The sequence below is a fragment of the Aquarana catesbeiana genome, linkage group LG01 (assembly GCF_042186555.1).
Source record: "Aquarana catesbeiana isolate 2022-GZ linkage group LG01, ASM4218655v1, whole genome shotgun sequence".
Classification (NCBI taxonomy): Eukaryota; Metazoa; Chordata; class Amphibia; order Anura; family Ranidae; genus Aquarana; species Aquarana catesbeiana.
Genome location: NC_133324.1, coordinates 214,623,350 through 214,649,613, shown reverse-complemented (window position 1 = coordinate 214,649,613; position 26,264 = coordinate 214,623,350). Strand labels below are relative to the sequence as shown.

The 26,264-nt window shown below is 41.0% G+C and overlaps 1 protein-coding gene across 5 annotated transcripts in view; it reads left to right on the top strand.

Annotated features, from left to right (window-relative positions):
- MARCHF3 (membrane associated ring-CH-type finger 3) overlaps nucleotides 1–26,264 on the top strand; it is a 318,136-nt gene that overhangs the window by 202,037 nt on the left and 89,835 nt on the right. The window lies entirely within an intron of this gene.

The window sequence follows — 26,264 nt, the reverse complement described above, 5'->3', positions numbered from 1 at the left end:
CCTAGTTCATAGTAGGTAGGCAAGAGTTTTAAAGCTCCTTCACATCGGGGATGGGCAGTAAAAACGCATGGTTGAGCTGCAGTCTTAACCCCACCGGTTGCCCACCTAAATCCCCCAACACCCCCACCCCACCCCGGTTGCCCACCCAAATTCTAACATTACAGCTGGACTTGCACATGCTGTGGTGGTGTTGCCTTGTTTTGCAGCCATGGCAGTTTTAACTTGGCCTGCAGAATTTGACAGGTGGCAACGCCAGTCAAACTGGCCCATTGAGTTCAAGGGAGCACACTGCATCCGTGAACCTGTAGTTTTTTTTTTTTTTTTGTTTTTTTTTTTAATACAAACCCCCCTTTAGGTTTAAACAAAAAACAGCTTGACAGGAGGCAGCTGAAAGGGCCCTTTGAACTGTCATATCTGAGGAAAAGGTATGGTGGCTTTAACTCTACATTGTAACTGAGGTTTTACCTTGCTTGTAGAATTACAGGATCACATCTCAGCAGGTGGGCATGGTTGAGAATACAGGTGCACTGATCCTGTAATGGTAATGTGACAGATCCAATCAGGATAGGGGCTTTTGGAGGGGACTGCAGGGTAGCCTCTTGCTTTCTTGCTTACTTACTATGAGCCCTGGCATTTGACAGTGCTTCAAGCATTCAGGAAGATGTCCTGTTACATAATGCAAGATACCATGTTATTACCACATTTCACAGTCAAGGGAGCCATGATGGTCTCTGCCAACTTGAAACTCAGTGAGAAGATGGATGTTAAAAGAAGACTGGTTAATGAGATTTGGACAGCCCTGGGTCCTCTTGAATACTGGCGCTGAACTGTCTGGGTGGGCACTGACCTCAGTCACCTAGGCTTGTCTAGTTGACTAGTTGTTAGCTTACTTTTTAACTACTTCCAGTCCGGGCCTTTTCTGGCACTTTCTGTTCACATCCATCTTCTCACTGAGTTTCAAGTATGGCTTCCATGACTGTTAAATGTGGTAATAACATGGCATCTTGAATTATAGAACAGGACATCTTCCTGAATGCTTGTAGCTCCCTCAAATGCCAGGGCTCATAGTCAGTAGGCAAGAGGCTAGCATGCAGTCCCCTCCAAAAGCCCCTGTCCCAGTTGGGTCTGTCACAGGTAGTTTTTCATTTTCAAGACCTGAGTTCTATTTAACACGCCTGAACTATTTCACAAACACACACAATTGAATGCTTACAAACGCATACATACATGCATTTTGGGCACACTAAAAATGTGTAGAGAAACTTGTAAACAGGATCACTTATCTCTTCATGCATTGTTTTTTTTTTTTTTTTTTTGGAAATGAGAGGAAGTCTCCGCTTCCAATATGAGAACTCATTTATGAGAATGACATTGTGGTTTCTTTAATGGGAAATTAAAACCAATCCTAATATGTTGCAGATGGTGTCTGCATCATTATTAGAGATGGGCAGCTTTTTCTACACTACATTAGGTAGGTGAAGCTTGTCATCAGCACCCATGATAGCGCTATCACCACCTGCAAAATATTAGGAAAGCCATTTGGGGATTCAGTTGTATCTATCACTGTGCAAGGATTCAACTCTTTCATCACTCAGCATCCTACACCCTTTGTAATTACAGCAAGATATACGCAGAGTCTCCTAAGATTCATTTTTCCTCTTTCTAAACCATATAGACCATCATAATTGTTGCCAGATTTGTTTGAATTGTGTGCCAGTCCTCTGTAGTTATAGGAAATCTGTCATGAATATAATACATGGAATGATGAGACCTCCATTGTAAATGCTAGTTCCCTGGCAGCCATTCCAGTCCTCCTGCTTTAGTGCTTTCTGAGTCACTTACCTGAAACAGGTACGCAGTTCGGAAGTTCCTTTGCTGCATGCTTATTTCAGGTCTGTAACGCAAAGTGGTGTATTTATTTAAAAAAAAAAAAATCTCTGAGCTATTTGTCCTGTGAAACTGCATGTGCATTTGTTCTGTTCAAATACGGGCAAAAACAAATGTTTTTTTAGGCTGTTTTTTTTTCTAGGTTGAATGTTTTTCATTCATACAAATATATCATGAAAATACTGCATTAGGGCCCCTAGATGGAGTTGAAAGTATTTCCTATTATCATCAGCTCCATCCAGTGGTCATAACGTGGTATTTTCTTGCTCCACTCTACTGTGTATGAATTGAAAACATTCAGTCTGGTGAGAAAATAGCCTAATAACATTATAACAAATGTATATGCATTTTAACAGGACAAATAGCTCTGCAATTCTTTTTAACCACTTGCCCTCCGGAAGATTTACCCTCCTTCATGACCATGCCATTTTTGCTTTTTGGCACTGTGTTACTTTAACTGACAATTACGCAGTCATGCAACACTGTACACAAATGACATTTATATAATTTTTTCCTTACAAATAGCTTTATTTTGGTGGTTAATTATTGTGAAGTTATATACAGTGCTAATCTTAGACTCCAGTATTTAGCAAGAAACCCCATATATTCCCTTGCTCCAACTATCAAGATTCCTTAATTTAATGCAAAGTGTTAACACAACAAAGTGCTTAGTCTAGAAAAATCAAATCAAATAACAAAACCCAAAAGTGCATTAGTCCATGAAAGTTTAGTCAATGAATTGTCAGTGTTATATAGAAACAGGTATTCCGTGCATTTGAAAAATGCCACTATGCTGTGCAAATAATCCAAATTTTCCTTTACTTTGCAGAGAAGAAGAAAGGAAGAAAAACCCATCAAGGTTTACTTCCTCTTTAATTAGCAAAGTCGGTCAGTCAGGGTCTACTTTAAAAAGGAACTTTACCTAGGCATGTGAAAATTGAAAAGTCAGCAGCTGCAAATACTGTAGCTGCTGACTTTTAAAAAATTTTTGGGCTGCAAATCTCTGGGGATGCCATCTTGAATGTGGTAGCTGGCTATGACTTCACAGGCGCCCCCCCCCCCCCCCCCCCCCCACGGCTCATGCCTAAGATTGCATGGTGCAGGAAATCTGGTCCTGCAACCTACTGGGATATGTGATTTTATCCCAGGAGGCTTCAGGTGGACTGAGCTAATATCCTCCTCCCCTAGGCTTCGACTGGGGGGACGGGTGCCTGTCAAAAAAAAGTACCCCACCCGTCCCCCACCACTGTATCTCAGTTAGAGGTTAGGAAAATAATAAGAGGGACCTTCATTTTTGCCTAAAGTTCCACTTCAACAGTGACTTTTTCATTATCCACTCTGATATTGTTAAAGTGAGATGGAAGATGTGATTGAGAGCTGTATCAATGTGTATATGCAGCAGTTGGAGAATCTTTTCTGTTGCCCCTGCATGTGATGGGGGCAGCAAACACCTGCCTGGACCATGTGGATGTTGGGTGTTTGATTCTGTAGGTGTATCCAGACACTTCCATACACAAGCAGAGCTTTGAGGCTCACATTGTCAGCACCAGAAGATAGGAATTCCCTGACCCTCATCAAGTTATCGGTCGTCATCCTCATCACCATTCCTTTCATGTTGTAAGAGCATCTCGGGGCTTCTTGGTTTCTCCACAGCAGACCTGTGGGAGAGCAAAATAGTAATTGTAAATGTACTGGAGCATGGAGAACAAGGGGCATAGCCAGCAATTCTAAGTGCCATGTGTCAGATAAAACTGCTGTTTTTCTGTTTGCTCCACCATCAGTCTCTGCTCTAGATATCAAAAGATGCAGATATTTTGTGTACTGAAAAATATGCTCAGGCTTTTCAGAACAGAAAAATCAGGCTTACCATAAACAAAGCAGTGTTTGAGACTTAAACTTTGTATACAGTTATTTGGTCACTAAGTGGTTAATGAAGAAGAGACGTGAAGAAAGACTACTTGGAGTCACAGAAATCTTGCTGGACAGTTTCTGGTAATCAAATGCCCATTCATTTTTACAATAGCAGCAATCGGCTCAAGTCAGAAGGGAGTTGCTAAACTGCTGCAAGATGCACAGTAATCAATTGTAGACTGTACATTCTTTAGATCTTAGTTATTGATAGCACACTTGGCCATGTATGTCCAGCATAAGAAACATACCTCCCAACGGTCCTGATTGTGAAATAATGTCTTTTTTCAATTTACCCATATACAGTTTTACTGGCGGCATCGTATTCTGATACTAGCACTTGTTATTGACTTACCATAGCTAGTGACCACTTCTAAACCCTTTTCGTTTATACATTTTTAGCAAATGTTGCACCTGGTCCTGATAATTTTTGTATTTGTACCTTGCTAGCATATCATTATATTTAATAATTCAATATTTAAGAACTTAGATCCAAGTCTGTTTTTAATAATCTTATTATTTTATATCATGTGCCTTTATTCATGTTTCTCTACAATACCTTGTAGACCAAGCTGTCTGGCAAATGTGACAGTGATAGGATAACTTTTTAGCGTACTTGACACCCAGGGCAGATCTTTTTTTTTTAACACCCCCTCTTATAAATCAGAAATGTTTTCAGTAATCACAAATCCTAATAATGGTCGGAAAAGAAACAAAAGGAAGTGAGGATTTTCTAAGTGTTGTATATGTAATCAAGGAAGTAGAAAAGGACAAAATAAAAATTGTTCAATAGCAAGCCATGTTAAAGTATAATCATGGTGTGTTGAAACATGAGGTTATATCAGCCACAAATGGTCAATCATATATGATACACAGACTTCAAACGGTCAATTAAAATATGCAGGCAGCAAACAATTGTGACAATAGACCGGAAACAAACCTGCAGTCATGGCAATGTACAGGCAACAAACAGTTGCCTAAACATTGACAATATCGTGAAACTATAAGGACCAGTGGTGGCTGCACCATTAGGGGCGCAGGCCCCTAATGTACATGCAGGGCACCGGATGCATGGATTTCAATTGTTATTTTTTTTGTTAAGTCTCCGGCTCTAATCAGGCTCTAATTGGCTTCAAAAAAGGGTGGGCTTGGGGGGTGCAGAGCACTGTGCCCTGAGCCCACCCAGTTGTGTGACAATGATGAATTAATTTTCGCTATTGTCTTCCTGATTCTCCTCCCGGCCAATCGAGAAGTGGGTCCTGATACCCGATTGGCCGAGAAGAGAAGCGACAGTATTGGGTGAGCAGGAGACACCGAGAAGGAGACCCCGAGAAGGAGATGCAGGCCCGTGACCTAGATGGGCTAAGTGTAGGGTTTGCCAATCGACCGAGTGCGGGGGTTTTTGACTGACTGACCGAACAGGGAGGGGGGTGAGGGGGTTCAGACTGACTGGGGGGGCGGGTGGTTTGTTTGACGCCACCCACCCCAAAATGGAGTACCATCCGCTGCTGATGAGGACAACTACCCCAGTGCCAGTTCAGCTACCCCCAAGCAAAAACTACTTCTCCCTCGGTCCCCACAGAAAAACTCCCCCAACTCCCCAGGAAAATTCACAGCCATAGCCTTGCTTTAAAAAAATATATATATAAATGACCCTCTACTTTGCTTGCTTTGGGGATTTTAAAGCAAGTGAAACCCCATTGAAATGATGAATGGCAAAGGAAAAACTGGGAGAAGAAAATTTGTACATGACCAGTCAGTCATGCTTTCCTTCAGTCACTCAGTGGAGCACCACTTTGTGAACCTGTATTTTCAGTTTTTTGCCTTTTTTCTGTACCTGTGGGCCTCTCTGTTGTTGATACAATATAAATAACCGTTTTGTCCCATTTTTTAGAAGTGATCACATTCCCTCTGTTCTCAGCTGCAAAAGAGCTGGGGGGAGGAGAAACTGCACCACCTGGATCTTCTCGGTAAAAGCCTGTGCAAGAGGTGGGGTGTCAGGACAAGTGTGATCATTTAAGGAGAGCAGGCTGTGTTCCCAGCACAGCTAGAGAACTGACCACAGTGTGCCCTTCTGCTTACTGTGGTCAGCTTTTAATAGGAAAGCAAAGGGACTGGCAGGAACACCAGGGATTTCACACAAAGGAAACAATACAAAGAGAACAAGAGACTTTTCTATACGTACGTGGTACAGCAGAGACATATCAGGAATGTGAGATGTTGGGTTTACATACTCTTTAATAATATTACAGAAATATTTGTAATACCATTCCTCTGGATTCTTCTGTTAGGGCTGACTGGTCATAACCCTCAGGAAACGTTATTGCTCACTTCACTGCTGCTTTTAGGTTTGTTAACCAACCATATAAATGTCAGTGAAATAAATTATATTTTCTTCTCTTCATCTATAGTTCTTTCTTTCCCCAACTAGTCATATTTTTCTTTTTTCACATCCTCCCCTCTTATTAATTCTAATACTTAACACTTTCATCTTAAATAAAGCCCACAGCAGAGAATATTAAGCTTGTCAACCGCACTGTCATCAAAAATGCTTCTGCGGTACAGTAATGACCATCTTAAGCTTTACTTAAACTTCTTTTTTCCTTCTCCCTACTTCAGCCTTCAATTTTTTCATAATCCTGTTCCTATTGCCACATAGTGCATATTAATGAAACTACTATTATGAAGCATATTGGTTTTCTGTTTAATGAGAGCTTATCACTCATGCTACCACTTTGTACAATTAAACTGTATCATTAATAATAATAATAATAATTGAAGCACTACCCATGCAGGAGTTGCTGAAGTTAGGGTTCCCCACTGCTGCACAGGCAGTCACATAGCATTTCCTTAATTCACTCAACACAGAAAACATCCGTCCCTTTGTGGATAATTTAGCACATTGTGGCGTGAACAGCATCTCCTTCTGCCTCCCTATAGACACTGAGCCCCGTTCTACCACTGCAGAAGGCTATCAGCCCCCCTGGCTGCTTGCTTCCGCCAGTCCTCCTGACTAGTACACACACATGGAGACTCCCCAGAGCAAAGTTAGATGAAGGCACAAGTCTTGGTCTTCAAGAGAGCACTGTTACAGCTGACAGTCTCTCCCCTTTTTTTGTCCATGCACCACGCTGATTTACTCACTGTCTTGCTCTCTCCCGCTGCCTCTCCGGTCTGAATCCCTCCAACTGCTTCCTGGGGTGAGAACCTTCCAGGCCAGCTTTCCCGAGCTCCAGCCTGAGGTAAAAACCCTCCCCGACAGGGGCCTCTCAAGGGCTACCGGTAGCCTCTTCTCAGCACTGCTTCTCCATCTTCCACCCGACTCCTCTGCTGGATGTCAATTATTGGGTTTTTCAGTCCCCTGCTAGGCCCACTCCTGGTGATTGGCTAAGTGCCCATAAATATTCATGGCAGCCCCTCCTAGCCTCCACCCACTAGTTCCAGAACATTCTCCAATGCTCTAGAAACAGGGGGAGGCACCAAAGAGCTGCCAGGATGAGTCATACAGCCCTGGCTTCTAGTAACCCTGACCCAGATTTAATGACTCAGGTCTAACCCAGAGCCAGCTATGTTTTCCTACTCTCACTACCCACACTGAAGGGTGCTACATAATATTATACATGGTATCTGTAGTGCTATGGAAAATTATGCAGTGCGAAGCACTCTGGTAGATACAGAAGGCATTTTCAGTTCTTCTCAGTTATGATGGCTTAGGGGTAAGTTTGGATAAACCCATCCTCCAGTACTATAAAATAAATTACACCCATCTTTATTAGCTATAATCCCAACAATTTTGCTGTAAAGAGATTGCATGGTCTTCGATGTGTTGGTGTTCTCAGCCTGTTCCATTTATAGCCAACTTACCAGCCTTGTGAAAGCTTTGTAACCAAAAGTGTCCTCTGCCCCACTAGCCAATGGCAGCACCACTTTTGCTGCAGAGCTCTCATTAGAGAGTGGCTTCCCAGCATACTGAAGAGGGTTCTCAGGTGAAAAAGCTAATGGACACCTTGTGTTGCCTGATCTTAAAGGTCACTTATAGTTTCAAAACTTAAATAAGGTGAAGAAGTTAGCTTTCTGTTTTACAACTGATCCTTTTTATGTTGCTGTGACAACCGGAAACCAGTTTGGAGGCAAAAAAAATAATAAAATACTTGAATAGGTATAATACTTCTAATGTGTGCATTCCATATCCATTTTCTTCCCAGCATGTGTTTAGTACTCAAATCTAAAGTAAACTTCCACTATAAAAAGAACACCCAACACCCCCCACTCCCCCCAGGAGAATTTTGCTATAATGTTCAAGTATTCACAGCTTATTAGCACATTATAACAGATGCCTAGTAAGTGATTTGCTCCAAAGCTACAAATGTAGCGCTTCCCTCCATCTTCTCCCGGTAATCTTTAAGGTCCATTGTTTGTCCTCTTGATTGAAAGGTTTTTGGACCATGTGTATAAAGTACACTGCCATCAAATTATCCATATACAAGTGTTTTTCAATTACAGAGCTAAATGCAGCTGCATTGTTTTCAATTGAACCATTTACACAGCTGCGTAAACATGAGCTGCTTTCAGATCCGTAACGCAGAATCCAAAAATCTGCATCTAAGAACATGCACTTTACTTGAGTATGTGTATAAATGTATGTATATATTTGTAAGCATGTAAGTAGTTTTAACCCTAAAAAAATGATCCTGTTTCTTTAAAGCAGTATATATAGCATAGTGCTTGTGCTGTGTCATTTGTCCCTCTCTATGCTGTAAAATACCTGGTTGATCCTGCCTCTTCCTGTGTCCCCCTTAGTGTGTTGACCACGGTAATCATGGCTGCTGATCCCTGACACCGTGGTACGTTTACATGCCTCTCACAGCAGTGTACTGTCAACTTGGAGTCTGTGTTTGAGCCATATCCTCTCCCCCCTCCCCTTCTGCCGCTATGGCTGTAAAATCACTAATCCAAAATGCTGAAAGCCCCTCTGTTACAGAAAGATATACTGTGCAGTATCTATGTTTTAAAAATTATGCAACGAAATACCTTATTTCAGAGCGCCACTTTGTGCTCACATGACCTCCCGCTGCTGTCCTCCTCTCCTCCTGGCTGATGTCAATTGGGAATCTCAACCCCTTCACTGTAGTCCTCAGATCGGGGAAGGAGAGCGCCGGCAGGTCACGTGAAGGCACAGTGGCGCTCTGAAATAAGGTATTGTGCTGCATCATTTTTAAAAACACAGATACTGCACAGTATATTTTTCTGTAACGGGATTCCAGGATTTGTGATTAGTGACTTTACAACCACTTTAAAGCATAATTCCAGCCTAGGAGATAAAGTCAGCAGATACAAATACTGTAGCTGCTGACTTTTAATATAAGGACACTTACCTGTCCAGGGTAAGTGTTAATATAAGGACACTTAACTGTCCGCAATGTCGGCACCCGAAGCCGACCCGTCCATCAGCTCTGGGTGCAGGCACCGGCATCCTTACTAAGGGAAACAGGAAGTGAAGCCTTGGGGTTTCACAGCCTGTTTCCTACTGCGCATGCGTAAGTCATGCTGCGCGTTCTGAATGGTCCTGTTATCTTCTGGGACCTGTGTGTCTCCCAGAAAGGGGGGGGGGGTGTTTCGTAGAGGAGCGCCGCACCACGATGTGGCGATCTTACATGGAAGTGGGAGCAGATACCTGGTTTTGACAGGTATCCGCTTCCCCCTGCCTCACCCCCCCCCCCCCCCCCGAAAGGTGCCAAATGTGGCAGCGGAAAGGGGGAGGGTGCAAACAAGCGGAGCTTCCACTTTTGGGTGGCACTCCACTTTAAGTCTAATTGATTTAAATGCATCTATACACAAGTATTTTACTGATCATTACGCAGGAACTATTCAGGACATTTTTACAAAACTGCCCTTTTATACATCTCCATGTTTCACACTCACACATATCCATAATACCGGTTATGATAAAATGACATTTCTAAAAAGCATCTACCCAAATTTATAAGAAAAATAATGACTAGCAGAATATGTTGAACTTTAAAACATGGTTATTATGAAATACTGATATAATTATAAAACTGGCATTAACCGCTTGCTAACCAGCCACTGTCATTATACTGTGGCAAGTTAGCACGATCCAGCAAATCACCGTAACTGTATGTCGGCTCGGGAACTCGCTATTGTGGGCACGCGCGCACTCCCATTGCCCAACGGGGGAGGCAATCAGCGGATATTGTGAACTCTATGTCTGCTGGCCACCCGCAATCTTTCTGCGCAGTGACAGAACAGGGATCTGCCTGTGTATTCAAGGCAAAGCTCCATTCTGACAGGGGAGATCACACAGATCTGGTCTTTCCCCAGTCACACAGTCCCCCATATAGTTAGAAACACCTGCAGGGAACACATTGAACCCCTTGATCGCCCCTAATGTTAACCCCTTCCCTGCCAGTGTCATTAGTACAATGTCAGTGCATATTTTTATCACTGATTACTGTAATAATGTCACTGGTTTCCAAAAAAGTGTCAAAAATGTCAGTTAGGTGTCCGATCTGTCACCGCAATGTCGCAGCCAAACTAAAAATCACTGATCGTCGCCTAGTAAAAAAAATAAAAATAAATAAAAAGGCCATAAATCTATCGCCCATTTTGTAGACACAAACCAATCAATATACGCTCATTGCGTTTTGTTTATTTATTTTTTTACCTAAAATATGTAGAAGAATACATATCCGCCTAAACTGATTATTAAATTTGTTTTTTACATTTTTTTTTGGAAATGTTTTATAGCAGAAAGTAAAACATTTTGTGGATTTTTTTTTTTTCAAAATTGTCGCTCTTTTTTTGTTTTTATAGCGTAAAAAATAAAAACTGCAGAGATGATCAAATTTGTGGGAAAAAAGGACATCAATTTTGTTTGGATACAGCGTGCCATATTGCAAAAAAAAGGCCTGGTCAGGAAGTGGGTAAATCCTTCTGGGGCTGAAGTGGTTAAGGGAGTGTTTGCTGAAATATTATGAAACATTCCAGCATCTTCTGGAGGGGACAACAATAAAAAAAACCTACTGCAGTTGGCAGCTGGAGCTCTAAATTTCCTCTGGAATCATGCCAGAATGCTAAGAGTGATTTTTGAGGGCCAATGTCAGGATCAGACTTACTCTTGAGTGAAGTGGACTCTGCACAGGACCCAAAGATCATTTTTAACCCAGGAACAAAAGTTGATAGTGTTGCAACTTACCGGTCCTTAAATGAAGTGGCTACATTCATTTTTTATTTATTTATTTATTTTACATTTTTCCACTCTTTTTAATCTGGTAAACCTACAATTAACTTCCTGTCCAAGGATGACAACTGTACTTTAAGTGTACACATCCCCCTCTCTTCTCCATAACAGGGGGACATGTTTTGTAGTCCACAGAGATGGCTGGGAACAATGCTAACTCTTAAATTCCTGTACTCTTCTGTCTCTGGACTGTTTCAGGCAGGATAAACAGCTTTTTTTTCTTTTTTTTTTTTTTTTTTTTTTTTTTTTTTTTTTTTTTGCACATTTTGAAAAAATATAACAGAACGCTTGCAATGGTATATTTAACAAGCCAAAAGGGAGCAAATAAGATAAATTAATTGTTTACATACTGTGCAATTTAATTACTTTTTTCCTGTGAATGCCATTTATTTTGCTGTTACTTATTGTCTATTTTGTATTATCTTTTTTTTATTCTCTAAAATGCTCCGACCAAGAAATAAAGAATACTTGCCTCTGTGAGGGCTACCATATTTTAAACTGCATTATTTTCCTGCATGGCATGACCATGAGTGTCGCAGAGATTTCTTAATTGTCTGTTAACACACATGGTGATGACTACTGTTTGATGGTAAACTGTGGCGTTAACTGACCCCAGTAAAGATCACTCTTAGCCTGCTGGCAAATTCATGCACAGGTTGAGACCGTGAATACAGTTGTCACAATCTGGTGACAGCAGTGGGATTAGAGGCTGCTGCCTTCCCATCCTAATGGCAGGAGTAGGATTTAATACTGTTGTCACACTAAGGATGATCGAGGGGCCACAACTAATGCAAAAAGGTGGCATAAATCTTTTATTATCCAGGATTCCCCACAAGCAAAAGCAAGTTGGATTTGATTTAAATCACTAGTAAAAAGGCTTGATCTTAATCAACTCGATTTAAATCATAATTTTTAAAGAGCAACTGTCATCTCTGTCCCGCAGCAGCTCCTTCTCTGACCCACTGTTGACTCACTAACCATCCCATTCACTTTAATGGGATAGCTGGTGATGCGGCAATGACACAACAAGGTGAGGGACGTGGCGGCAGCAGGTGACTGGATGCCCGCTAACAGGCGCTGCCATGATGGATCTGAAATGACAGGTGCTCTTTAAATGTCAGGACTTATTCTTGCTGATAGTTAGAATCTTTAATATTTGCAAACAAGATGAAGGTTTCCTATTTAGAATATTAAGTTGTCGGGTTAGTAAAACAGCGATACCAGAACCAATTCAATCATGCAAGGAATATTTGTGAACTTTGGTTTATCTCATGGTTACTGTGAAATTGTGTGAATGCATCAATGCAGTGCATGTTATTGCAACTTTCAGAACTTGGATTTATTGAATTACTTTATCAAAATGGTAAATATTGCAGAATATACAGCCCCATGCTACATTTGTTACAAAGTAGGCGAGCTTGAAAAAGACACAAGTCCATCAAGTCCAACCCATGTGTGTGATATGTCAGTATTACATTGTATATCCCTGTATGTTGTGGTCGTTCAGGTGCTTATCTTTTAATTATCGATGCTCCCCACTAAAACCACTGCCTGTGGAAGAGAATTTAACATCCTAACCGCTCTTACAGTAATTTAATTTAAAGTAATTTTAAGGTTAAACTGCTTTTCTTCTAATTTTAGTGAATGGCCGCATGTCTTACTAAATTCCCTTTCGCGGAAACGTTTTATTCCTATTGTGGGGTCACCAATACAGTATTTGTACATTGAAATCATATCCCCTCTCAAACGTCTCCTCTCCAGAGAGAACAAGTTCAGTGCTTGTAACCTTTCCTCATAACTAAGGTCCTCCAGTCCCTTTATTAGCTTTGTTGCCCTTCTTTGTACTTGCTCCATTTCCAGTACATCCTTCCTGAGCACTGGTTCTCAGAACTGGACAGCATACTCCAGGTGCGGCCAGACCAGAGTCTTGTAGAGGTGGGAGAATTATCGCTTTATCTCTGGAGTTAATCCCATTTTTAATGCATGCCAATATTCAGTTTTCTTTGCTTGCTGCAGCTTCACATTGCATGCCATTGCTGAGTCTATCATCTACTAGGACTCCCTGGTCCCCCTCCATCCTAGACTCCCCCCCCCCCCCCCCCCCAGAGGTTCTCCTCCCAGTGAATGGATTGCATTCATATTTTTGCCACCCAAATGCATTATTTTACATTTTTCTACATTGAACCTCATTTGCCATGTAGTTGCCCACCCCATTCATTTGTTCAGGTCTTCTTGCAAGTTTTCCACATCCTGCGGAGAAGTTATTGCCCTGCTTAACTTTGTATTGTCCGCAAATACAGAGATAGAACTGTTTATCCCATCCTGTTAACAGTAACCAAAACAGCACAAGCTATACGTACAGATGCAGCTGCATTGTCCATATACTGCTGAAGGCAGCACATCCTTGAACAAGGTTATTGTTCTACATAATTCTGATATCGCAGTTGTAAGCTGGGTTTTTGTATACTCTTTTTATTGCCTTGGTTTTGTCATGGTTTATTGGTATTATTGTTGTGCCCTTACTCTGCTGGGCTCTTACTAGTGCTGTGCTGCACTAATCAACAACTCTTCTTTCAGCCTCAGTATGTTAGAGAGTGCCATACTGTCTAGTGCAGTGTTTCTCAACCTTTTTCCTGTCAAGGCACCCTTTAAAATTGTGCACAATCTCGAGGCACCCCATTCTAAAATGTAAAAACTTAAACTAATAGTTTTACATATTGCAGCAGCATCCACACACATAGGACACCCAACATTAGAGATGATTTATTCTTACAAATGCAATGCACCTTTGCACATTGGTACTGACTAGTATTCCAGTTTTTCTCTTCTGCCCCAGTTTTTCTCCCTCAATCAGCAAACGTTACCCCAGTGCTGACAGAGAGGGGCAGGTAAGGGGCAAACAAAGATGTTCTCAGACGCCTGATGTCCATCTGATCAACCTATGCCATCATCAGTTGTTGGGACACCAGCATCTGGCCAACACAATGCCCAAACTTGTAACGGCCTGTACACACGAGCGGACTTTTCGACCGTACTGGTCCAACGGACCGAATCCGGCGGACAATCCGACCGTGTGTGGGCTTCGTCGGACCTTCAGCAGACTGTTTCTGTCAATAATCTGACGGACTTTAGGTTTGGAACTCCGCCGGACCCAGTTCCTATCAAAAAATCCGCTCTGTCTGTATGCTAGTCCGACCGATGAAAACCGATGCTAGGGCAACTATTGGCTACTGGCTATGAACTTCCTTATTTTAGTCCGGTCGTACGTCATCACGTACGAATCCATCGGACTTTGGTGTGATCGTGTGTAGGCAAGTCCATTAGTTAGAAAGTCCGTCGGAAGTCCGTCAAAAGTCCGTCGGAAGTCCGTCAAAAGTCCGTCGGAAAGACTGTCGGACCTGTGTTGCTGAAAAGTCCGCCCGTGTGTTCAGGGCATAATGCTGCACATTAAAACACTGTGGCTTTATGTAACAAAAAAGGCAGCCTTGATCCACCCTCTGGTTTGTTGGAACTTTTTAGGCATTTTGCCAAGGCGCCCCTGAAGAGCCAAGAAAAAGGCTAGTCTAGTGCAATGATGGCGAACCTCGATACCCCAGATATTTGGAACTACATTTGCCATGATGCTCATGCACTCTGCAGTGTAGTTGAGCATCATGGGAAATGTAGTTCCAAAACATATGGGGTGCCATGGTTCACCATCACTGGACTCTCTAGTGGGTTGCTGACAAGAACCAAGTATCAATGGCCCTTCGGGGGTAAACATTACATAATTATATTCCTACCCTTTATTTCCATAACCCATATCATAAAGCCTTACCCAGACACTAAGCTTCATTCCTGACAAACAGTGCAGTATTCGATTTTGTACACCGTAGGAAAGGAAAGCACTGAAGCAGGCTTTGGCTAGCTGCCTTCTATTCAGTAGTGTGTAGAAAAAAATTGGACAGATGCGAATTTAGTTGGGGTGATGAGGAGAGAACCTTGCATCACATTGCCCTAAAAAGAGTTTTCTTCTTCTAGAATCTGATGAAGGGGTTTACCTGTCCCTATCTTTGGACAGCCTGTAGCTTCACGGAATGGCCGTGGTATGAAAGGGACGGAGACTGGCTGCCTACGACTGAGCCATGTGTGATTGAGACTATGGCGACTCTTGAACCTGTTCCAATATTCTAGGAAGTAGTTATCATGACCAGGATTGTTACCTAGCTTCATCATAGGAATGGATTCTAGTGTCTATAATCCATGCTGTCGTTGAACATTTATTTGTTCTCTCACATATTTTGCTGCCTGAGGAGAGGTGCTTACCTGATAAATATGCTTCAACAATAACATAAGCAACTGGATGCCATATTTTACCACGCTGTCCAATTCTGAGACATTCATAGTTACTTATATCTACTTTGATAAATATCATACCTCATAAATGTTAGCACTGTGACACAGACAGCTGTTTACCCTCATTCGATGAATGATTAACTATACTTATATTGCTACTTTGAAATTACATATATTTGTGTTATGCTCTCATATGGGCTTGATGGAATCTGATAGGTATTCCACTCCAGCTCTTTATTGTGATGTTAAAGTAGGATGTTTTATTTCATTGAACCCCTGAGATTTTTTTTAATCTTATTTCAACATGTTCACTGCTGATTTTGGTTCTCTGAGAAACTGAGGTCTTTTAAGCTCTTTTGCACAGATGTCAAATGGCATTAGAGGCTTTGCTGACACCAGTGTGGCAATTCAGTAAGAAGATACTTTTCTGCATAAAAAAGTATCTCAGTTGGCCCAGTTTCTAGATGACATGCCTTCAACCAACCGTGACTACTAAAGTGGAAAAACACCATTAATGGAAACGCATTACCATACAAGCTGAAGAATTCAGAGCCTGAATGAATAGGTCTCGGGATAAGGGTACAATGATATGCCAGCACACAGCGACCCTATCTCTTAAAGTGACTCTACTAATGTGCTGTTCTCTATTAAAAGACTCCAAAACGCAAGTCAAAAGGAAGTTTTTTTTTTGTTTGTTTTTTTGTTTTTAGTAGTTGTCATTCTCTGCCTGTAAATGTAAAATCCTGTTTTTTTTTTTTTTTGTTTTTTTTTTATACATAGCCATTGCCACCCATCAGTATTTGGCTTCTGTTTTGTAAGGAAGGACCCTATGAAGCAAGAAGTGGACCTACTTTAAAAAAAAAAAAACGCATGTTGCATGCCTTTGTAATTAACTCCAGAAACTTCCAGCATCCCATGCATTCAGTTTTTCTGAAAAAATTCTACAGAACTATCATTACCACTAGAACTGTGCTTACACTTTTTTGGTCCCTGATTTTTTTTTTTTTAACCCTACTTTTCTTATTTTCCTTTTTTTTTAATCAGAAGACAGTTTTATTTGAACACATGAAGCATACATGTTCCATATACATTAACTAAAGAATGTAAAGTGTACAAAAACAAATAGTCAATTACAGAACCCAATGAGAAAAAGAAGAGGGGGTGGGACTTTAAATGAAGCATGTGGTTCCAAGTAAACAATGATCAATTGATTCATATATAAATGTCAAAGTACAAAATAGTAATACATAATAGTAGGTAGCGTAAAAATTGCATAGTTGTGAGAAGTTCATTTAGGATCCTGTAATCGCATGATTGATATATAAGAAAAATTTACATATTCAGTAAAACCTTGGATTGCGAGCGTCATTCGTTCCAGAAACATGCTTGCAATCCAAAGCGCTTGTATATCAAAGCAAATTTCCCCATAAGAAATAATGGAAACCCAAATGATTAGTTCCACAACCATTTATTCATGGGTCCTTAAATTTATAGTCCATATAAAAAGATTATAGCAATGTGAGAGGCACCTGAAAATGTAGCAATATGGTTACATTTATTGAAGGTACAACATTTTTGCAACTCACATGGTTGATGATTAAAAGAGGCACATCTAAGTATGCAGGCATCTGGGGTAAAGCTGTCCACATAGGCCATCCTCTGCACCGCCGGGTCTCAACACTCAGTCTGCAATTGTGACCGGAAAGACTACCCTGCAGTAGAGCGATCTGAAAGTGAGGCTTGAACCACTCATGAAACGCAGAGTGGAAGGGATGACGTCAATGGCGGTGCGGAGGATGGCTTATGTGGACAGCTTTACCCCAGATTCCTGCATACTTAGATGTGCCTCTTTTAATCATCAACCATGTGAGTTGCTAAATGTTGTACTTTCATTAAATGTAACCATATTGCTACACTTAGAGGTGCCTCTCTTCTCTTTTATACTCAGTTGTGTCATGCCGCTACTTGTATATCAAGACATCACTTACATATCAAGTCAAAATTTATTAAAAGATTTTGCTTGTCTTGCAAAACGCTCTCAAACCAAGTTACTCTAAAACCAAGCTTTTACTGTAAAGTCCTATAAACACATGATGGATTTAAACACAGCATATATAAAGCTTGACGTGTTTCGTGGATTGATCCACTCTTCAGGAGCAGGCATGTGGTGTATATCTGTAATAAAATGCATGGATTTCTATATAGTCTGACATTGCCAAAAAGAAAAAAATGAAAAAGGCTGGGGAGATCCCCCTATAGGTTAATTACAAAACAGCTGTGTGTTGAGGTATTGCACTGAGAGCTGTGAGCCCCCTGAAGCCTTAATTTCCAGGAACTGTGGCAGTGTGATCCGCGTAAACAACCTGACACATGGCAACATCCAAAGTGGACAGATATCCATGAAATGGTGATCCCCATATGTGGCCATGGGTATTACCAAAACCGTCTCTGAAGGGCTTATGTGAAAAGTATTTATATGTGTTTTAGTCCATGATGTGCAATCTAACCTGATACTCCTTGTTAGAGCAGGGGGAGTGCAAGTATAAACTTAGTGATAGAAGTGAAACCCAAACAGAGGGAACTGAAGTTTATGAAAAAGTAAAGTGAAAAGTGAAAGACTATACCACCAAGAAAAACTAAATAGACCAATCACACTAAATGCCAAGAAAGGCTAGTAGTGAATTCCATAAACCAAAGTGTTACCTGATACTGAGACAGGAAAAACTGTAGTCCAAAGTGGTGCATGTTGTCCAAAGACAAAGAGAAAACCAGCAAGATAGCTTAGCCACCTGGAAATGAGACTTATATGGGCACAGCCAAAGCACACTCCCAAACGTCATGCAAGCGTGCAAAATGAGAGGGAGGTGGTATTTGGCACCAAACCTTCCTCTCATGTTGCCCGCAGATGTAAAAGGCACTACTGTTTTGGTGCCATAATGAGTGACGCCGCACGTCCAGTACATAAGGCGTGATGATGCGTAGTGCAAGGGCATCTGCCCACCCCTTGTCAGAGGAGGAGGAGGGAAAGCCCGCAGTATGCATCGCAGCTCCCAGGAAAACAGATGAGAACCCAATCGGCTCACAAATTGTAGAACCCTACTTTTCACTTCCTATTCTCCCTTCTTGAATCTGCTGCTTTGATGTTTAGCAAGGTCAAAGTGAAATTACCTTTAAAAATGTACATTTCAAAGACTAAGCAAGACATTCAAAGGTTTATGTGAGTAATATTAGGGAGTCTCAACTTTAAAGCTGAATTCCAGGCAGATAAAAGGCACAATTTCATTTTAAATACATATTCATTAAATCATCAATAAGTGACTTTGTAGGCAACTAGTGTTAAATGTTTGGATCTAACTAGCCTCATTCAATCCCCTGTACAACAGACTCCGATTGGGAGAGGGAAGAGGTGCAAGGAGCCAATCAATTGCTCTGCAGTGCTCATGTGGTAGCAAAGATCATGCAGACAGGAGAAAAGAGCAGAGTGACTGGGAGATGAGCTCATAATGCTGTTGCTTCTCTTTTGCTGTCAAATCATAGGCTGGAAAAGGCAAAAACAGGCGTGGGATACAGCTTTTCTATGGACAGCTCCTAAAAAAGGGGAGAACCAGAGTTGAGAACCACATACTGTATTTGCCATCTAAGTGCCATGGCTGGATAAGGAGGTAAAATCCAGTGATGAGTCTCTGAAAGGCATCAGTGTAATGCAGAGGGCTGGGGGGGGCAGAGAGTCGAAGCATTGTGTGTATAAGGCAGCAGTGTGATCCAGGGGAAGGGAGGCAGAGAGCCAGAGTATTGTGCATTTCAGGCATGTAAGATTCATGTTAGTGGTCCGCAGGATTCAAAAATGTGAGTTTAGTGGTCCGTGAGGTCCAAAAGGTTGGCAACCACTGTTTTATAGTGTGTACTTGTCTCAGTTAGGAGCACCAAGTGCCATTTCTGTCTGCTGCTTCGTTCCACTGCTATCAGCATGAGTAACTTCTGACAAGTTTTCCTGACAAGGAAGTATATGACACTGCGCTAACCCAATAAGTGACAAGAAGCAGCTACATACAAATATGACCAATATTTTTAACCATGTAATAGAAATAAATGTAGCGCTAATGATAATAACAATAAACCAGTCAGAGGTGATATCCAGTGAAACAAAAACGTGAGTGTGACCAATATAGCACAATAAACCAATAAAGTTCAAGGTTGCCCAAATAGGTAGCAATGGAATGGTAGTTCCATAATGGAAAATTTGTGGAAAGAGTCCAACAGGAATGGAGAATCTTCACGTCTGTATGTCATTAGTTATACGATCTCGAATAGGAAACAGATGAAATACGTTTACCAGAGAAGGTGGATTCAGATGCAGTTGACACCGAATCAAACAGGCTCAGAGATCCCAGATGTAAATGCTTGGTCCAAGAGACCCCGGATCTCAAGGGGAATCTTCTCTCTGTTGTCCCAATCGCAACTGCCTGTCCAGAAGGCCAAAGGGGAGGTCTCAGCCACATGAAAGTCTCAGATGTATAGGTGGCTCCCAAAAAGATATATGAAAGCGCCAAATGGTGCAGATAAAATGATGTATTTATTGGATGACACCAATAATCAACAAACAGTTTAAAATAGCATGATCACATAAAAAGATAAAATCAATTGAAGGGAAGAGTGTAGCTCGCCCAACACTCTTCCCTGCACTTGATTTTATCTTTTTATGTGATCACGCTATTTTAAACTGTTTGTTGATTGTTGGTGTCATCCAACAAATACATCATTTGATCTGCACTATTTGGCGCTTTCATATATCTTTTTGGGAACCACCTATACATCTGAGACTTCCATGTGGCTGAGACTCCCCTTCGGCCTTCTGGACTGGCAGTTGCGATTGGGACAACAGAGAGAAGTGTTTGATTCGGTGTCACGGGCATCCGAATCCACCTTCTCTGGTAAGCGTATTTCATCTGTTTCCTATTCGAGATCGTATAACTAATGACATACAGACGTGAAGATTCTCCATTCCTGTTGGACTCTTTCCACAAATTTTCCATTATGGGACTACCATTTCATTGCTACCTATTTGGGAAACCTTGAAGTTTTCCTGACACCAAGAGAAAAATGGTGACGGGGAGGGAAACCTCCAGCAGATTGACAGCCTCCGCTCTGTTTCTGTGCGCTGTGTGGAGGGGTGTGTGTCTCGTCCCTCCAATCAGCTCTCAGACCTCACCTCACAGACTTCTGCAGAGTGTAATTTCCGCTCTCCTCTCCTTTTTTCTGAACTCTCAGACAAGCTTTAAAAAGTCAGCACTGTAAATGGATGTAAAGAAGAGAAGACTGCAGGTAGACTTGTTTGTTTCATCTCTGCGTATGACCTTAGGTTAATCACTTTGATGGGTATATATAATGCCCCGTACACATAAGCGGATTTTCCGTCGGAAAAAACTTGGATGGTTTTTCCAACCGAATTCTGCTCAAGCTTGACTTGCATACACACGGTCACACAAAAGTTCTCTGAACTTTCGACCGTCAAGAACGCGGTGACGTACAACACTACGACAAGCCAAGAAAATGAAGTTCAATGCTTCTGAGCTTGCGTCAAATTGTTTACGAGCATGCTTAGGAATTTTGCGCGTCGGAATTTGTACAGACGATCACATTTTCGAATAGGAACTTTTCCCGACTGAAAAATAGAGAACATGCTCGCAATCTTTTGCTGGCTGGAATTCTGCCAGTAAAAGACCGATGGAGCATACACACGGTCGCATTTTCTGACAAAAAGCTCTCATCGGAGTTTTGCTGGCGGAATTTCTGATTGTGTGTACGCGGCATAAGAGTTTACGACCACTTTAAGCCAATTTAAGAGTCCCACTATTTAGAAAGCCTGGGTTGAGTAAAAGCTTTTGACTTATAGACCACCTTTTTTTGTGCTCTCATTTGACTTTATTCTGGCTGGAGGCTGGGACAAGACTTATGTGTATTACTCAACCACAGTAAATAAAATGCAGATCTTCAGGCCAGCTGTGCTGTCTGGGCTTGGTAAATATCAGAAATGAATGGACAGGAGTATAAATCTCTTGGTCACTCTAATGTATGTTTTTCATTTGTGCATTCAGCTGTTTTCCTGGAGTTCAGCTTCAAAGCAACTTTAACATTTAAACAAAGCTTTAAAAAGACGTCCTTGTAAAGAGTTACTATCTTCTAGGTGTGTCACATGCCTGATTCCCCACTCTGCACTGTGGTTCATTTTGCCAACCCTTACCTCGGTACAGGACACAGGAGTAATGTAGCGGCAAGCTGAAGAAACCATAGTTTGCATCAGGGGATCAGACAGCCAACAAACCCAAAAGTGTGTCTGATGCAGAAGCTAGTATGTTCGAAGACCGTGGAGATTGGAAGTTTGGGAGGAAGGTGGGAAGTCTTCAAGCTTTGTTGAGGTAGTAATAGATATGCTTTGGTGCTTATGCACGTCGAAGGAAATACAACCATAAAATGCGCTGGATTCTGTGGCACCTGGGAGACTCACCTATTGCATAATTCTGTAGCTTGGGTTTGTACTGTCAGGATCTACTGTATGTGAGTATACATAAAAAAAATTACGCCCATATGCGTGGTATACCTGCATTTACAGGCACATGTGTATGGATGTAATTTCCTGAACCAGCAGGGCTCCCAGGTGCTGCAAATACAGGCATATTTTATGCTATATGCCCATATTTACATCTGTGTGTATGAACCTCTAAAGTTTGTACCAGGATCTTCCCTCTTTAATTACAACTCTGCATCACCTTGGTTGAATCGCCGTTACACTGCTGGCATTTATTTTAGCGTACTGATGATCAAATATGGTTTCCATTGCTGCTTTTCAGTGACTGTTCATATGATCATAATTTGGAAATAAAAACGTTGTTAGTATCTTGAAGTGCTGATTTTTTTAAGGTAAGCAAGTTCTCAGACGGTAAAACTTTCTTTGTGGGATAGATTTAACAATGAGGATTTATTTTGGCTGGGTAAACCCAAGACCATTTTAACAAAACTATCCAAACGTATGTGGAAAATGAGTGCTTTCCAATTAATAAATCATAGTGTGAAGTCTAAAAATTGAATCTTTTTCAGCATCATGAAGAGTTTTCTTCCCATTGAAAACAAGACCTACAAGGTTGCAGGCTTATTATATTTTACTTTGCAGATGATTGATGAAGGCACAGAATATGTTTTTCTATATATGATCGTTCAGAAGTAGAACTATTGCTAAGTTGTGGTTTTGAGTACAATGTTGAGTTCCTTTTTCTGTGGTTTTGAATACAGTGTGGCATTAGTTTTTTTCTTTTTAACAGAACAACAATAAGTTAAAACATTATTGATAGAAGTATAATATGAACTCCAAAGTTGCAAGTGTCCTTTTTTCGCAAACGCTTTAGAAAATGTCTTTCTTTGTTATGTATTCAGTGATTGTACTTAAGTAATCCCAGCTTGTACCATATGGCTATTTAATGCAAATAAACTTACTGTCTTGTACTTGCATTTTTCAGACTTGCAGTATATCCAAACCAACATTTTTTGTTTAGTTTTTGATAGAGAAGGGAAAGATGAAATCTCTATTTCTGCTGTCTGTGTTTCTGCCAAATTGATTCACCCTCTTTTTGTTCTGGTAACCATTTTCACCAAGACCGAAAGTAAAGAGAAATCCAAACTCCGGTGTCCCTGGACCAGTATAAGGGCAAAGTTATCCAACAAGGACACCTGTCCAAGTAACAACTGCCTAAAAGGATTTCCTTTTACGTTTTTAGAGAGATTTCCACTCACATGTTCCTTTTCTGCAGGGCAGGAAATACGGGAAAGATTTCCAACTGGACACAAAAGTTAAAAAAAAAAAAAAAAAGAAAGTTTATCCATTCCCTTCTCTATCCAAAACTGGGAAATTACCTCAGAAAATCAGTGCCAACATTTAGATGCGTTAGAAAATCATTGGGCCTTGAGATCCCAGCAACAACTGCCCAGCATAGAGGTCCATAGTAAGAGGCTTTGAAGTTTGGGTCTTAATTTGCAGTTTGGGTGAAATAAAGTATACGTCCTTTCATTATGTTTTGTAGCCATAGTTAGCTAAGAGGTACCCATATATATTAAATAGGATAGTAATAAATAGCCCAGTCTTTAGAAGTGATGTGACCACTTGAGCACTGCTTGTGATGGTTTTGGGGTTAAGGAGAGCTTTAGAGCGAGTAGTGGTTAGTCGCATACAACTGGACTTGTTCTGTAATGTTGAAGATATTTTGCAGCTTATCCAAGCCACTTCTTTGGCTCCAATTATAAAAGTCTAGTTGATTGTGACTAACCACTGCCAGCTGTACTATGACCTGGATAATTGAAACCTTCAATAATTCGTTGTAGATGTATTTCAGTTAATTGAAGGTAACCTATTTGCCATGTTTGGTAGAACATTAATGGATGTAAACCCGAAATGTGTTTTTTTTTTTTTTTTTTTTTTTTATCATGCTGTAGAGTATAAGATTTCCTATCATTTGAGCCCAGTCTTGCCACACAGAGTTAATCCAGCTCTGAGCAATCCTCTTTTATTGTTCAGTGAGACAATTCTTGACAAACTGAGAAAAACTTTGTGAAATCCTCCCCCTTGCTGTGAGTGACAGGTGATTTACATCTCTCATGCACCAGCCTAAGAGACATGCATTATTTTTTAACTTCCTCCCCCCACTCCTTTCTTCAGCAGCTCTGCAAGGATTGGCTGTTCCACACCTCGGCATGATTTGGCATGCTGAAGTCATGTGGTTACTTTCCTGTCTTTTCACTGGATGTTAGAGATCATAGCAGAAGTTCAGTGTTAGAAATACACAGGAGACAATGCATATTGACAAGGGGATTGTAGAGGTGGGCGGGGAGTCTACTGACATCACGACTCCACCCACCGAGCTCCAGACAACAGACCCACCCACAGAATCTGCAGTTTTTCGGGTCTCATAACAGACAGAGGGGAGACATTTGACAGGTAAAGATACATGCAGGAGGCATGTATATCATTATAGATAACCCCTATGGCAGTAGTTTAGAAAGGATGACATTGGGTTTACATCCACTTTAAGGCATTATTTTGAAAGAGCAAGGATATAGTAAAAGTTGAAAAGATGTGCAACTGTCCATTGCCTTTGCTAGGCTATATATATATCTATATCTATATCTATATCTCTATATATATATATATATATATATATATATATATATATATATATATATATATATATATATATATATATATACTTTGATGAAAAGGATAACGGTTTTTTAACCATGCATTTCAATATTTTATTTGGTTGGTGATTGGTAGACATGTATTCAAATAATTTTCAGAGATACACTTTCAAAGTATCACATTGTCTAACGTGTTGGTATCAAACAGACGACTCTAATGTCTATGAGCACATTAACCTTTCAGCAGAAATGTAAGGCTTCCGTTCAGTTCCTGAGGAAAGTCTCTTAGTCATGAAGTAGGAAATTGGTACATCCCTGTGATCTTCAGCTTGATGAAGCCTCCGTTTACATATCAAAAGCAGCTAAAATGATCTGAATACTGTTACATTATTTAGCTGAAAGTAAGCACAGAAGGATGATTCTAAGAAATTAAATATGACATTACAGATTTTCATTATAAAAATATATAAATCTTGCGAGCTACTCTAGAGCAACCCGAGACTGCAATCAGTGTCAGGTATAAAGTAACCTGAGGTTACAACCTAGCGTCAAGTATGGTATAACAATTCCTTTGAAACAAAGTGCAAATTCACAGCTGCTAAGCATTGAATCCCATAATCTGTGAAAACATATATACAAAAAAAAAAAAAAATGCAGTGCTGCGTGATACTAAACCTTACAAATGCATAAATAGTGCCATAAACAATGAAAAATCAATATTGCTAAAAAATGTAACTATGAATATAAAAAAATATTTTTTTGTGTAACAAGTAAGCTCACAGTGAAAAAAATGTAGTATTATTACTTAATACCAAAAAAAAAGAGAGATTTTTTTCTCCCAATTTACATCAATCCACAGAGACAAAAGTGCAAATTGGGGTATTATACGTATTAATGTGCAAAAGGTGACTCTAGTGATGATAATCCTGATAAGAAGAGGGTGACCTCACACACGTGCTCCAACCCCCCCTCCCCGTGTGTATGCGCTCACCTCCAACAGTGTGACTGCACACTTAGGCCCCTTTCACACTGGGGCGGTGCAGGCGCCGGCGGTAAAACGGCGATGTTTTTAGCGCCACTTTACTGTCATTTTAGCGGTGGTATTCAGCCGCTAGAGGGGCTGTTTTACCCCCCTGCTAGCGGACGAGAAAGGGTTAAAACCACCGCAAAGCACTGCTGCAGCGGCGCTTTGCCGACGGTATAGCCGCGCTGCCCCACTTTAAAAGGAGCTCGGATACATGCTTGTTTGTACGAGCTGCTGACACATACAAGTTTGGAAGTCGTTTGGAGAGGAATCCTATGCTTAATGCTTTAATAGTTTGGTGCGCTGGAAGCACCTAAAATATGTGAGTACCCTGATGTTATGTTTTCCAAAATACATTTTTAAACTAGCGATAATACACTATCCAGCCTCTTTCTTGTTTTAAACTGAGGACAACTTCTCTGGATTTCCTGTGGGATCCTGCTGAGCCAGTTTCACTTATGCCTCGTTTCCACTGAGCAGATTGGTTCGGGTCGGTACAGTTTGAATGGCCTAGAATGGTCCGGCCTATTCTGGTGAGCGTTTCCACTGCAAGTGGGACCACAAGGGGCCATACAGGGTTTAGAAAAAATGCCTCAGCATAGCACAGCAGAGGGTTTTCTGTCAGCCAATCAGTGGAATGTATCGTAGCTCCGCCCTAACCGAACC